Below are 12,098 nucleotides of genomic sequence, written 5' to 3'. Positions count from 1 at the left end.
AGTTTTGAGTTGTTAAGTTCCTGTGTTCTTAGTGCCATTGACCCATCATGTTTGGGTTTTCTTTCTTGGGGATTGTTGCTATTGCACAGTGATGTTCTTCATTTTGTGAGGCTTTTTGAGCTTCCCAACAACAGAGCTTTCAAAGTGTGTCTAATAGACGGTAAAAGTATAGGACTGTAGTGTACTGGTGAGCTAATTGGTTCCTTTCCCTAATTCTTTCCTGATGGTCTTGTGTTCAGGCATCAAAAATGAACCAGGCTTGGTGAAAAGTATGAAAAAGGTAAAGGCGGAGCTACACTCAGTGGATGTGTCCTCATTAGTATAGTGGTGAGTATCCCTGCTTGTCACGCAGGAGACCAGGGTTCGATTCTCTGATGGGGAGCAAGCTTTCCATGCTTCCTTTGGCCTGTTGTCCGACAAAACAACTCAAATTGTAGGTGGTTGCTTCAGCTGTTTCTGGAAGCTGAACAAGAAGTCTGTAAGCAACTGCTTACGTGAGTGTCAGTTTCACTTGGTGCTAATGTGAGCCAATCTGCAGTGGAACCAGTGCAAGCTCTAATGTTTGATTCCAGTCACACTTTTAATAAGAAGAGTGCAAAATGAACAAATGTACATATGCACACTTAATATTGACATTTAGGTCAGGCTTGTTGCTTTAAATTTCTTATGAAGCACCAAAACGCTGTCCATTGACGTGAAGCAAGGGGAGAGTGTGAGGATCTGGAGTTAGCTCCGCCTGTGGGCGGCGCTACTAACTTTTCCTTCCCCAGCTGCACCTGGTTACCTTGATGAGCTGATCCAGCATTTAAGCCTCTGGCTGGTTCCAGATCATCGCTGGAGCATCAAACATTTCTGGTTCAAGTCTCAGCCGTAGGTTCTAACCCTAAGCAAGTGACTTTGTTCATTAGTTTGCTATTTGCTCTTCGACTCAGGTTGCTGCCTCACCTAGACGATCACTGCCCGACTGGAACTTACCTGAACCACGACTGGATTACTTACCTTGCCGGACCGCTGGACCTCTTACCTTCCGGATCATCTTGGGAATCTTTGTCCTCTCCTCGATGCCACAAACGCCTCCTAAACCTGTAAGAAAAAGAAAGACATTATTCACAAACTCATCTGTTTCAACACTAGACCAAGACCTGTACCCAAGACTCACCCTGCTCCTTCTTGCCTTCCAGACTGCTCCTGAATACCACCACTGTAAATACCTGTACTTTGTAAATAAATCACTTACCTTAATCCTTGTCTCCGTGTCTGGTTTCGGCTTCTCTCCATGGACAAAATACCTGGTTTATGTCAGTATGCTCCAGCCATAATCAGTCCTGAGCGTTGCCGTTTCCAGCCGCAATAAGCCGCATTTTAGCCAAATCCAAGCCTCGAAGTAAAAATCCTGGGAATTAAATGGTTCTCTCTCCTTTGCTCTGAACATTTTTCCGGCGAGATCGGTAAATGTGCAGGGTTCCTCCTGCAATGTTCGCTAGTTTTTGCTCGCTCCCCGCAATCTTTTTTCGACGACGCCTCAAAAATCTCCTATGTGATTGGGCTTTTAAATGATAAGGCTTTGAGATGGGCTGAAGCTAAGTATAGTTTCTGTGCCATCAGGCAAACTCCTTTCGAGCAATTTATTGAAGATTTTGAACAGACATTTGGGGTCAGATAGAATGAAACAGAAATAACAAGAAAATTAAGGAAACTTAAAACAAGATCAACGTTCTGTTGCCCAATTCACTATTGATTTTCGCACGTTGGCGGCTACATCTGGATGGAATGAACCAGCTTTAAAGGGAGTTTTTATCTACGCTCTACAGGATCAAGTTAAGGACCAACTAGCCGGGAGGGATGAACCTCGCTCCTTGGAAGAACTAATTACATTAACAATTCGTTTGGACAACCGCCTCCGGGAGAGACAGCGGGAGAGGGGCAGTCGGATTTCCACCACAGGGCACTTCACCAGAGACTCGGAGACGGAACCAAGTACCCAAGGACCAGAACTGGAACCTATGCAGGTGGGGCGAGCCAGATTAAGCTCAGAGGAGAGATTAAGGCGATTAGAATCTAGAGTGTTTCTACTGTGGGGACAAGAGACATTTCCAGGCTAGATGCCCTCTTTTGTTAAAAGGGCAAGCTCACTAGACGTCCGAGGGGTGCTAGTGAGTAGTCTCTCTCAACCCCTCGGATCTCGCTTCTTCCTCCACACCACTATTATCAACCACCAAATTAAGACTTCTGTTCATGCCTTAGTAGACTCAGGGGCTGAACAAAATCTTATTTCTGAAGATCTGGCTCACCAGTTGCAGCTCCAACTGGAACTCCTGTCCTCACCTTCTCCCGTGATGGACATCTCCAGTCAAGTTATCACTCGAATCAAGTATCAGGTGTCCAACCTTCAGTTTGCCACTTCTGGTAATCACAGGGAGTAAGGTGACTTTTTGGTCTTCTTGTCTCCCTCTACTCAGATGATCTTAGGTTTTCCATGGCTAAAGAAACACAACCCCGTTATCAATTGGGCTGAAAAGAGAATCGAGTCCTGGAGCAAATATTGTTTAAAAACCTGCCTCCAATCAGCCCCGCCAGTCCTACCTGCTAAGAGGGAACCAGAGGACGAGATCGATCTAACCAAGGTCCCTCCCGAGTACCATGATCTCGCCTCTGTGTTCAGCAAATCTAAAGCCCTATCCTTGCCACCCCACAGACCATACAATTGTTCCATAGAGCTCCTTCCCGGAGCTCCACTTCCTTCCAGTTGGTTGTTCAACCTCTCTGGACCAGAGCGTGAGTCCATGAGGACATACATCGAGGAATCCCTCTCCTCTGGCATCATCCGCCCCTCCACGTCCCCTCTCGGCGCTGGATTCTTCTTTGTGGAGAAAAAGGATAAGAGCCTCCGCCCATGTATCGACTACCGAGGACTCAACCAGATCACCATCAAAAACAAATACCCACTGCCTCTTATAGATTCCGTTCATCAGCAACTCCACTCTGCTACCATATTCACCAAGTTGGATCTTCGCAATGCTTACCATTTGGTGAGAATTAAGGAAGGGGATGAGTGGGAAACTGCCTTCAAGACTCCACTTGGCCATTTTGAATATTTAGTCATGCCATTCGGGCCACAGTTTACGTCTCAGGTTTGGCACAACTTCTGCAAATAACTTGGAGCTAGGGTGAGTCTCACTTCAGGGTACCATCCGCAATCAAATGGTCAGTCGGAGCGTTGCAACCAGGAACTGGAGGTGGCGCTTAGATGTTTGGCCAGCGACAACCCATCTACCTGGAGTAAGAGACTAACCTTGATTGAATATGCACACAATACTCACGTTTCCTCAGCTACAGGCTTATCCCTATTTGAGGCCTCCCTGGGATACAATCCACCGCTGTTCTCCAGCTTCGAGACAGAGATCGCAGTTCCATCGGTTCAAGCCCATCTACGCAGGTGCCGGAGGATTTGGAGGCAGACCAAGAGGGCTCTTCAAAGAACCATGGAGCAGAATAAAAAGTACGCCGACCGACACCGCTCCTCTACACCGGCGTACAAGGTGGGCGACAGAGTATGGTTGTCCGCAAGGGACATCCAGTTGCGGGGCACCTCTAAAAAACTGGCCCCCCGTTTCATTGGCCCTTTTCCAGTGGAACAGACTATAAATCCCACCTCGGTTCGCATCATTCTCCCAGCTTCAATGCATATTCATCCTACCTTCCACGTGTCACAGTTAAAACCAGAGGTTCACAGTCCGTTGAGCCCACCTGCCGTCGTCCCCCCTCCTGCACGGCTGATCGACAACCATCCAGCTTTCACCGTAAATCGTATCATCGACGTTAGGTGTAGAGGCCGGGGGTTCCAGTACTTAGTTGATTGGGAAGGTTATGGACCTGAGGAGCGCACATGGGTCCCCAGGTCATTCATATTAGATGCAACTTTAATTACAGACTTCTATAGGGCCTATCCAGAAAGGTGTCCCAGATCGCCAAGGGGCGATCATTGGGGGGGGGGGGTACTGTGAGGATCTGGAGTTAGCTCCGCCTGTGGGCGGCGCTACTAACTTTTCCGTCCCCAGCTGCACCTGGTTACCTTGATGAGCTGATCCAGCATTTAAGCTTCCGGCTGGTTCCAGATCATCCCTGGAGCATCAAACCTTACTGGTTAGAGTCTCAGCCGTAGGTTCTAACCCTAAGCAAGTGACTTTGTTAATTTGTTTGCTATTTGTTTGCTATGACACTCTGCTTATCAAGTCAGTGATGCGGTTCTATTTCAAGTGTCTGTTTCCCGGTAAGGGTATTCAGAGCTTAAGCAAACATGTCTTACAATCTGCTTTTGCACAAAAACCAAAGCTGCCGTTTATACTGAGGAACTACAGCTGTGTATAAGACACTTGAAAAGATTACAACGCTGTCAGGGACGAGTAGAGTGAAACACTGTAACATGTTAGACTAAATAACACAACATGAGTGTCAGTTTCACTTGGAGCTAATGTGAGAATCAGCAGTGGAACCAGTGCAAGCTCTAATGTTTGATTCCAGTCACACTTTTAATAAGAAGAGTGCAAAATAAACAAATGGCACATTTGAAGCACCAAAACGCTGTCAATTGATGTGAAGTAAGGGGAGAGATGCCTGTCGATGGTGTAAAGTATGGTTCGTTTTTATTTCTCATTTCTGTTAAACTCATTACAGCTTTATAACGTGTTTCATTCAAAGGGATCTCACAAAGGTGCAAACATGTTAAGCTTGGATAAATACTAAATGGTAATGTAGTTCAAACTGTACAATATAATCAAGCCTTAATACTTTGATTGCTAAGAAATGAGGTTATGCTTAGTCAATGACAAAATGTAAACAAACTTCAATGTCACTAAAATGATTTGATTGCTGAAACAAGGTCACGATTAGCTTATGATAGAATAATCACTAAGAACAGTGTGTCTGTGGGGTGAAGGAGGCGGAAGGTTCCAGGACATCATGATATGACAGTATGCTTTATAGTATAAAAAGAAGTAAAGGGGTTATTACTTCAGACACAACTGGGAACGTGTTGCTGTTGCTTCTTGTTGGTGAGTTGTTGTCTCCATTCAGCTGAATGTTTAAATAAATGTATGATTTGTTTTTAAACCTCTGCTTTGGACTCGTTTTGTGTGTCTGTCTTTTCTGCAACATGAAAAGATCCAATGAGAGAAACTAAGTGGTCAGGTGAGACTCCTCTGAAAGGAGTGAATACTAAAACTTCATTTTTCTCAACAAATGGTGCCATGACCCAGATGTTGCAGACTTAGAGGGCACTAGAGTTATTGGTAAATTAATTGGGCATCTGGAGGCAAAGACTTCTGTGAGCCACAAGCCGGCTACAACTTGGTGAGATTTCTCCTGATTAGGACTTAATTCTCAAATTAAGTGGTGATCAGCAGACGGAGCCTCCTCACAGAATAGGTTGAGTCCAGAACAGATGTTCCCCAGGGTTCGAGTCCCAAGAGGGGTTCGAGTCCCCAGAGGGGTTAGAGTCCCCAGAGGGGTTAGAGTCCCCTGGTGATCTGGTATATCGGTGGCCAGGGCTGTGGCAGTCCATCTGTTTCCGGACGCGGAGACGGAGAGCTGGGTTTAATTGAGGTTTTCCCTGAGGGTATAATAGGCCCCCTCTGAAAAGACCAAGAGCCAGACACAGAGTAGGTAAAGGTAAAGAGCTCTTTAGCTGGTCAATTGCCCAAGATACAGATTGTGAGGGCGGCTGTCCAAGATACTTCACTGGTGAAGACAGGCCTGTGAAAGCAGACAGTGTCTGTGGACGCAGGAAAATTGCTAGAGATACTTAAATGGTGATAGCAATTATTTGAGGTTAGGGACACATAACTGATTTCAGCTGTTTATTCTGTGTAAAAGGCATCACTGAAAAGTGTTCAGCCGCGCGCTTTGAACCATTCTAAGCTGCTGGTGTGTGTGTGAGTGCTGAGGCGACAATGCGCAGTAAGCTATTTTTTAGAAGTGAGTGAGTCTGTGAGACGCGGAAGTGCGGTTGAGTGCAATGCGAAGCAGTGAGAGGAGAGTATTTGTGTGTGCGTGTGACCCGGTTTGTTTCCACGGTTCTGTCGAAACAACTGTGAGATTGTATGTGGAAGGGAGGAGATGGGAACTGAGTGATCGTGTGTGTGTGTGTATGTGCATGTGCATGTGTGACTGAGCGGTGTGTCTGTGTGGATTTAGTTGACACTTTAAACAATGATATAAACAAAGTGTTTGTGCTTATGTACTTTGCTTGTCTGGGGTTCTCTGGATTGGATGGGTGAGCGTGTGTGATTAAAAAAAAAAACAAAAAAAACAAAGCAATAATAAGCATCAAAAAGGAGAGTTTAGTTAAAAAGGTAAAGGAAAACAGAAAAGGCAGCAATCAAGCCAGCTGACAGACGTAATTGAGGTATTTGTTATGGGGAAAATAAAAAGTGCCAAGATAAAATAAAAGTTGCGAGAAAAGCTACAGGAAAAAGGAATAATAGTCAGAAGACTAGTCAATAAAATAGGAGTTAACACTTGGATAAAACTCGGTTAAAACTCTGGGGGAACTATGATCAGGTTGTACAAAATGAGTCATTTTAATGTGTTAAGTCTGAAAAAACAAAAACAGATGTCCCGCTAAAACTGCAAAGAAACAAGTATTATCTTTTGAGACATAGTGTCATTACATGCATGCTGAAAGACTATTTGTTGAACTGCCACACTCTTCAACCCAGGAACAAATTCACTTAGAAATGTTTAAATAATAAACAAACTAAAGGAGAAATATCTAAAACTGGGTGTGTTGAGTTAAATAAAACTACAACCTTTTATAATAAAAATTATTAGTTTGTGTGCACACATAAGAAGTAGGAATTAATTGGCATAAACAAATTTATGATTAGCTCAACAAATTAGATTAATAGGTTCCTTTTGTTTACTGGTTTGTGTTTTTCTGTGTCTTGGTTTGTATTTGTTGTGACTTGTCTGTTACATGACGTCCCTGTCTCTCTCTATCGGGCCTAAAACAGGCAGCTGCACCAGTTTGGTTGTATTAAAGGCCTGCCTTACAGACAACTTTATGTCTCTCTTTTTCTCTTTTTCCACTGTGGCTTAAAAATGGAAGCTTCAATTTAGCTCTTTGTGAATAAATGAAAAATTAGAATTTTGAATTACAATAGCAAAAGGGAAAGGAAAAAGAAAACAGACTATTTTCACAACATTATTCTTTATTAATGAAAGAGTTATATAAACTTTACCCTGATGGCCATTTTTGAACTGTGGAACTATTTCATTATTTTTAAACTTAGAAAACAGCTTTTGGTTGGTTGCTAAGTTATACTTCTGAACTTTATGCGTTACAATATTCACTTTAAATAAATAAATAAAAGATAGGTTTTTGATTAGAACTTTCAATTAAAAGGCAAAGTCTAAAGTTTATTCTGACCTCAGTAAATCTATCTACTGGTGGACCATTATTATGTAACATGGTTTAAGTACTTTCCTAAGAGGGATGAAAGAAAATGTAATTACATTACTAAAAAGATATGTTTATTTAATTACAAAAGCTGTTGTAAAAGAGACAAGAATTGATCATTAGTGTGTGAGGTTACCCAAAGATGAAAATAGTTAAAGTACTCAAAATTCTGGCGTGGATAAAAAACTGAAAATAATACTTCGAAGTTCCAAACATCCGTCCAAGAAATTCTTTTGGTTTAAATGAGATTAATAATTACTATTTCAACTAAGATTGCATTCACATTATACTTCATTGTTGAGATCCTGTTACTCTTTATTTATTTCCTTGTATCTAATTACTTCCGTACAATTTTGGCATCTGGCTCGCCCTGCAAATTTCAAGTTATTTCAGCCATTTGGTTATCAAAACGTTCAGCTCGTTTAGGAGATGGGTACCACTTTTGGTAAGGATCACCTTTGTCAGGTTTCAGAGTCCTTTCTATAGGAGCAGTCCGGCGACAGACAGACACGTGAGATCAGGAAGTAACGGTAACTGCGTTTATTTACAATGATAGGAAAAGTGCAGACTGGAACTGGAACCTGGAAAACGGAGGACGAGGTAAGGGAGTTAATATTAGTTCTTGAAATGAGAAGGAAGGCAAGGTAATTTGTTTGCTGGCAAAAAGGTTCTTACGAGGAGGCAGGTGATCCACAGCTCGGAGAGGAGGCAGTAAGTAATTCTTCCAGGTGGAGCTTGATGGTGTTTCTCCAGAAGATGGCAGGTGAGTACTTCCTTTTGGATAGCAGCAGACAGACACAGGTGAACAGGGGAGTACTGTTGAGAAAAACAAAGTTTTAGTATTCACTCCTTTCAGAGGAATCTCACCTGACCACTTAGTTTCTCTCATCGGATCTTTTGATGTTGCAGAAAAGACGGACACACAAAAACGAGTCCAAAGCAGAGGTTTAAAAAACAAACATACATTTAAACATTCAGCTGAATGGAGACAACAACTCACCAACAGCAACACGTTCCCAGTTGTGTCTGAAGTGATAACCCCCTTCACTTCTTTTTATACTATAAAGCATACTGTCATATCATGATGCCCTGGAACCTTCCGCCTCCCTCACCCCACAGACACACTGTTCTTAGTGATTATTCTATCATAAGCTTGACATAAACCAGGTTTTACTGTCCAAGGAGCGAAGCCGAAACCAGACACGGAGACAGAACTTAAGGTAAGTGGGTTTATTTACAGGGTGCAATAATGTACAGTGGGCCGGGGTCAGGAGCAGTCTGGAAGGCAAAAGGAGCTAGGTGAGTCTCGGGTACAATCTTCGGTTCAGCGCAGATTAGATGAATGAATGAATAATGTCTCTTTCTTTCAGGTATTAGAGGCGTTCCACGGTGCAGAGGTGATGAGGATTTCCACAGTGATCCAGTAAGTAGGAAATCCAGCAGAGGTAAGTATCCAGAAGTTCCCGTCGGGGAGTAACCGTCTAGGCGAGTCAGCAATCTCAGTCAGACAACACAAAAACACTTTCAGGGCAATGTAACAAGCTTGAGGTTAGAGCCTGTGGCTAAGAGTCTAACCCGAGAGGTTTGATGTTCCAGCGAAGGTCTGGTCTCAGCCGGAGGCTTAAATGCTGGATCAGCTCATCAGAGAAATCAGGATCAGCTGTGGAAGGAAAGGTTAGTGGTGCCGCCCAAAGGCGGAGCTAACTCCAGATCCTCACAAAGCTAATCGTGACCTTATTTCAGCAATCAATTCATTTTAGTGACATCGAAGTTTGTTTATATTCTATCATTGACTAAGCATAACCTTATTTCTTAGCAATCAAGTAAACATGACCTCATTTCTTAGCAACCAAAGTATCTTGATTATAATGTACAGTTTGAACTACATTACCATTTAGTATTTATCCAAGCTTTACATGTTTGCACCTTTGTGAGATCCCTTTGAATGAAACACGTTATAAAGCTGTAATGAGTTTAACAGAAATGAGAAATGAAAAAGGACCATACTTAACAGTACTTAGTTTAGCAGGGTTTCCAGGAAGTAGACCAGACTGGCTCCAGTGTGACTAGGTAGTTCTGAGGTGAAAAACAAAACAACATTAACAACAGGGTTCACGAATCTCTGGATTTCACAAAGGCTCAGCACGTTTACCACAAGGCAAGTAACGCTCCAGCACTGGTCTGGTTCCCACCACAGCCTTAAGTACACCTGGCTTCCTGATTAGTCCAATCAGCTGTAGGTGAGGGAGGAGTGGCGATGAGATGTCCATCACCAGCCCAGGACCACCAGGAAGTACACACACAACACACACACACCACCAAAACTCCACAATCACCACAACTTTTAAGGATTAGTCAGGTTTTTCAGCAATTTTTCTCACTAAAACACATTGGAATTCCAGAAAAACTGTCAATTTTTACTGCTTTTTAAAAGCTAACTACTTCAGCATACTTCCACCTAGAAACGCCATTATTCACACTGCATTTTCGCAGGAAATGCAATTTTTGTAGTTTAAAACAGAATTGGGAAGTGTGTTGAAACTAACATCACTGGAAGAGAATCAAAATAAATAAATAACTAAAAATAAAATTTCTTGAGGAAAAATTTTGAAAGACAAAAAGTACTTTGAGTCATCCTAGACTTCAAACAGTATAAAATGATGCTGTCTTAGGCATGGCCAGCTACAGTGAAAACTATATTTCAGACTACATTGAAACAGTCGCTCCTCTCTGATAGTTGATAACCTCTACATTGAAGCTGAAGTAGCAGTTGGGTTCTTAAAACAACTCCTAAATCAGGCTTCTGAACTCACATCACCAAATTTGAAAAACTATATGAGAAAGGGAGTGAATGCAGGTGGGGTGATGAGCAAGAATAATTAGATTCTTTCAACTACAGTGAATATGTAAGCATAAAAGTTGTACGATATCATAGCTAGAGTTACACTTCTGATCTTCAAAATTTTGTAATTTCATAAAATTTTAACAAGCTAACGATTTCAACATTGTTTCACTTAGAGTATGATATTCACTTAAAACAGATAAGTAAAAGATATATTTGTGTCTATGTGAAACATAACAATTATTGCAAGATCTGATCTGTGTGGATCTGTGTTCCAATGGCAATATCTGATAAAATAACCTAGACAGAAGAAGCAAAACAAGCTTTTGTAAGGTTAAAGCAAATGTTGATTCTAACAACAACATTAATTCGTCCAGACTACAATAAAACATTCAGTCAAAACAGTGGAATGCAAATTTGAATCACAGGAGGTGAGGTGTTCAGTTATCATGCAATTGTGCAACTTCCTATTAAATCATTAAAGCAGAAATGGTAAAATTACCCAGCTATAACTCAGCCCAGACTGCTGAAGTCATTGCTCTCACACATGCTTGTGAGTTAGCTAAAAATAAAAGGGTCACAGTTCACGATGTCGGTCGAACTGCTTCTCCACATTGTTTTATTGACAAAACCAAGCTATCTGTAAAAAGGAAAAAGAAAATAAAGGAGCATCACTTACAACTGATGGTATTTACAAAGTTCATAACAAACCTGTCTTACCCAAGTCCTTGTTCAGAACAACAGGCCTTAAAAATAAGTAAATAAATAATATCAACAGGAGGGATGAGTAACATAATACAGCAACATGATATTAAATCTTTTCTTAAAGTTTTTCCAACAGGTGTAAAAACAAAACAACTCTCAGAAAAATGTGGAAAAATGGCCTAAAAGAGGCTCATTTCCGATTGAACTAAAACAAAGTGATGATTCATTGATTGATGCTTTTTCAAAATGGATTGAGAATTGTTCCATTAAAATGTGCAGAATGCTTTAACAGTTGCAAAAGCTATCTGTAAAAACATCAAACTAGTGTATGGTATTCCACAGACACTTTACAGCGATAATAAGTCGTATTTTGTTAACCAAATCGTACAAAATATGGCTACCCATTATTGAAGTGAAGTGAAGTGAAATTTATTTGTACAGCACTTTTCAGCAACAAGACGACTTAAAGTGCTTTACCAAACAAACAAAATTATAGAATCAAATACAGAAGTACAGAGAAAATTTAATTAAACAACAGTCAGGCTAACAATTGACAAGAACCAGGTAATAGTCCAAGGAGCGGAGCCGAAACCCGACACAGAGACAGAAATCAGGTAAGTGAATTTATTTACAGGTGTATGAATATACAGTGATGGGGAATGGCCGCCGTCTGAAAAGACAAGGAGGGGTAAGGTGAGTCTCAGATACTTAGCTCTAGCTTCTCTCCAGAATAGCGGAGTTATAATGAAGTCTCTTTTCTTACAGATTCAGAGTCTTGTTTGAGGCGTCGAGGAGGAGGCAGAAGGATCCGGCAGCAGTCCAAGGTGAGGAGTCCAGTAAACGGCGACGGTAAGTGTTCTCCCAAGAAGGTCAGGTAAGTCCCAGTGGAAGCAGTGATCATCTAGACCAGTGTTTCTCAACCTTTTTTGGGCCAGCGCCCCCCTATCCATTATCAAGGCCTCTTACCGCCCCCCTCCTACCCCCCACCGTTTTTTTTTTTTTTGCCTGTTTACGTGAATAAATTGTTTTTATTCATGGACTTATATAATACCTGATCTTGGGTATGGCCCATCAGAACATCTTTGTGGGTCATTC

General features: G+C 41.9%; 1 non-coding gene and 1 pseudogene across 1 annotated transcript; both read left to right on the top strand.

Moving 5' to 3' along the window:
• Nucleotides 1-11,852, top strand: part of LOC119617658 — a 17,852-nt pseudogene extending 6,000 nt beyond the window's left edge.
• On the top strand, nucleotides 311-382 carry trnad-guc. Its single transcript has one exon. It is a non-coding gene; the product is annotated as a tRNA-Asp (tRNA).
• Nucleotides 11,853-12,098: the final 246 nt, after the last annotated feature.

Source organism: Kryptolebias marmoratus, linkage group LG14, assembly GCF_001649575.2.
Source record: "Kryptolebias marmoratus isolate JLee-2015 linkage group LG14, ASM164957v2, whole genome shotgun sequence".
In the NCBI taxonomy this organism is placed as follows: domain Eukaryota; kingdom Metazoa; phylum Chordata; class Actinopteri; order Cyprinodontiformes; family Rivulidae; genus Kryptolebias; species Kryptolebias marmoratus.
Note: the sequence above shows the minus strand (reverse complement) of the source record. Positions and strands in the feature narration are given on the sequence as shown.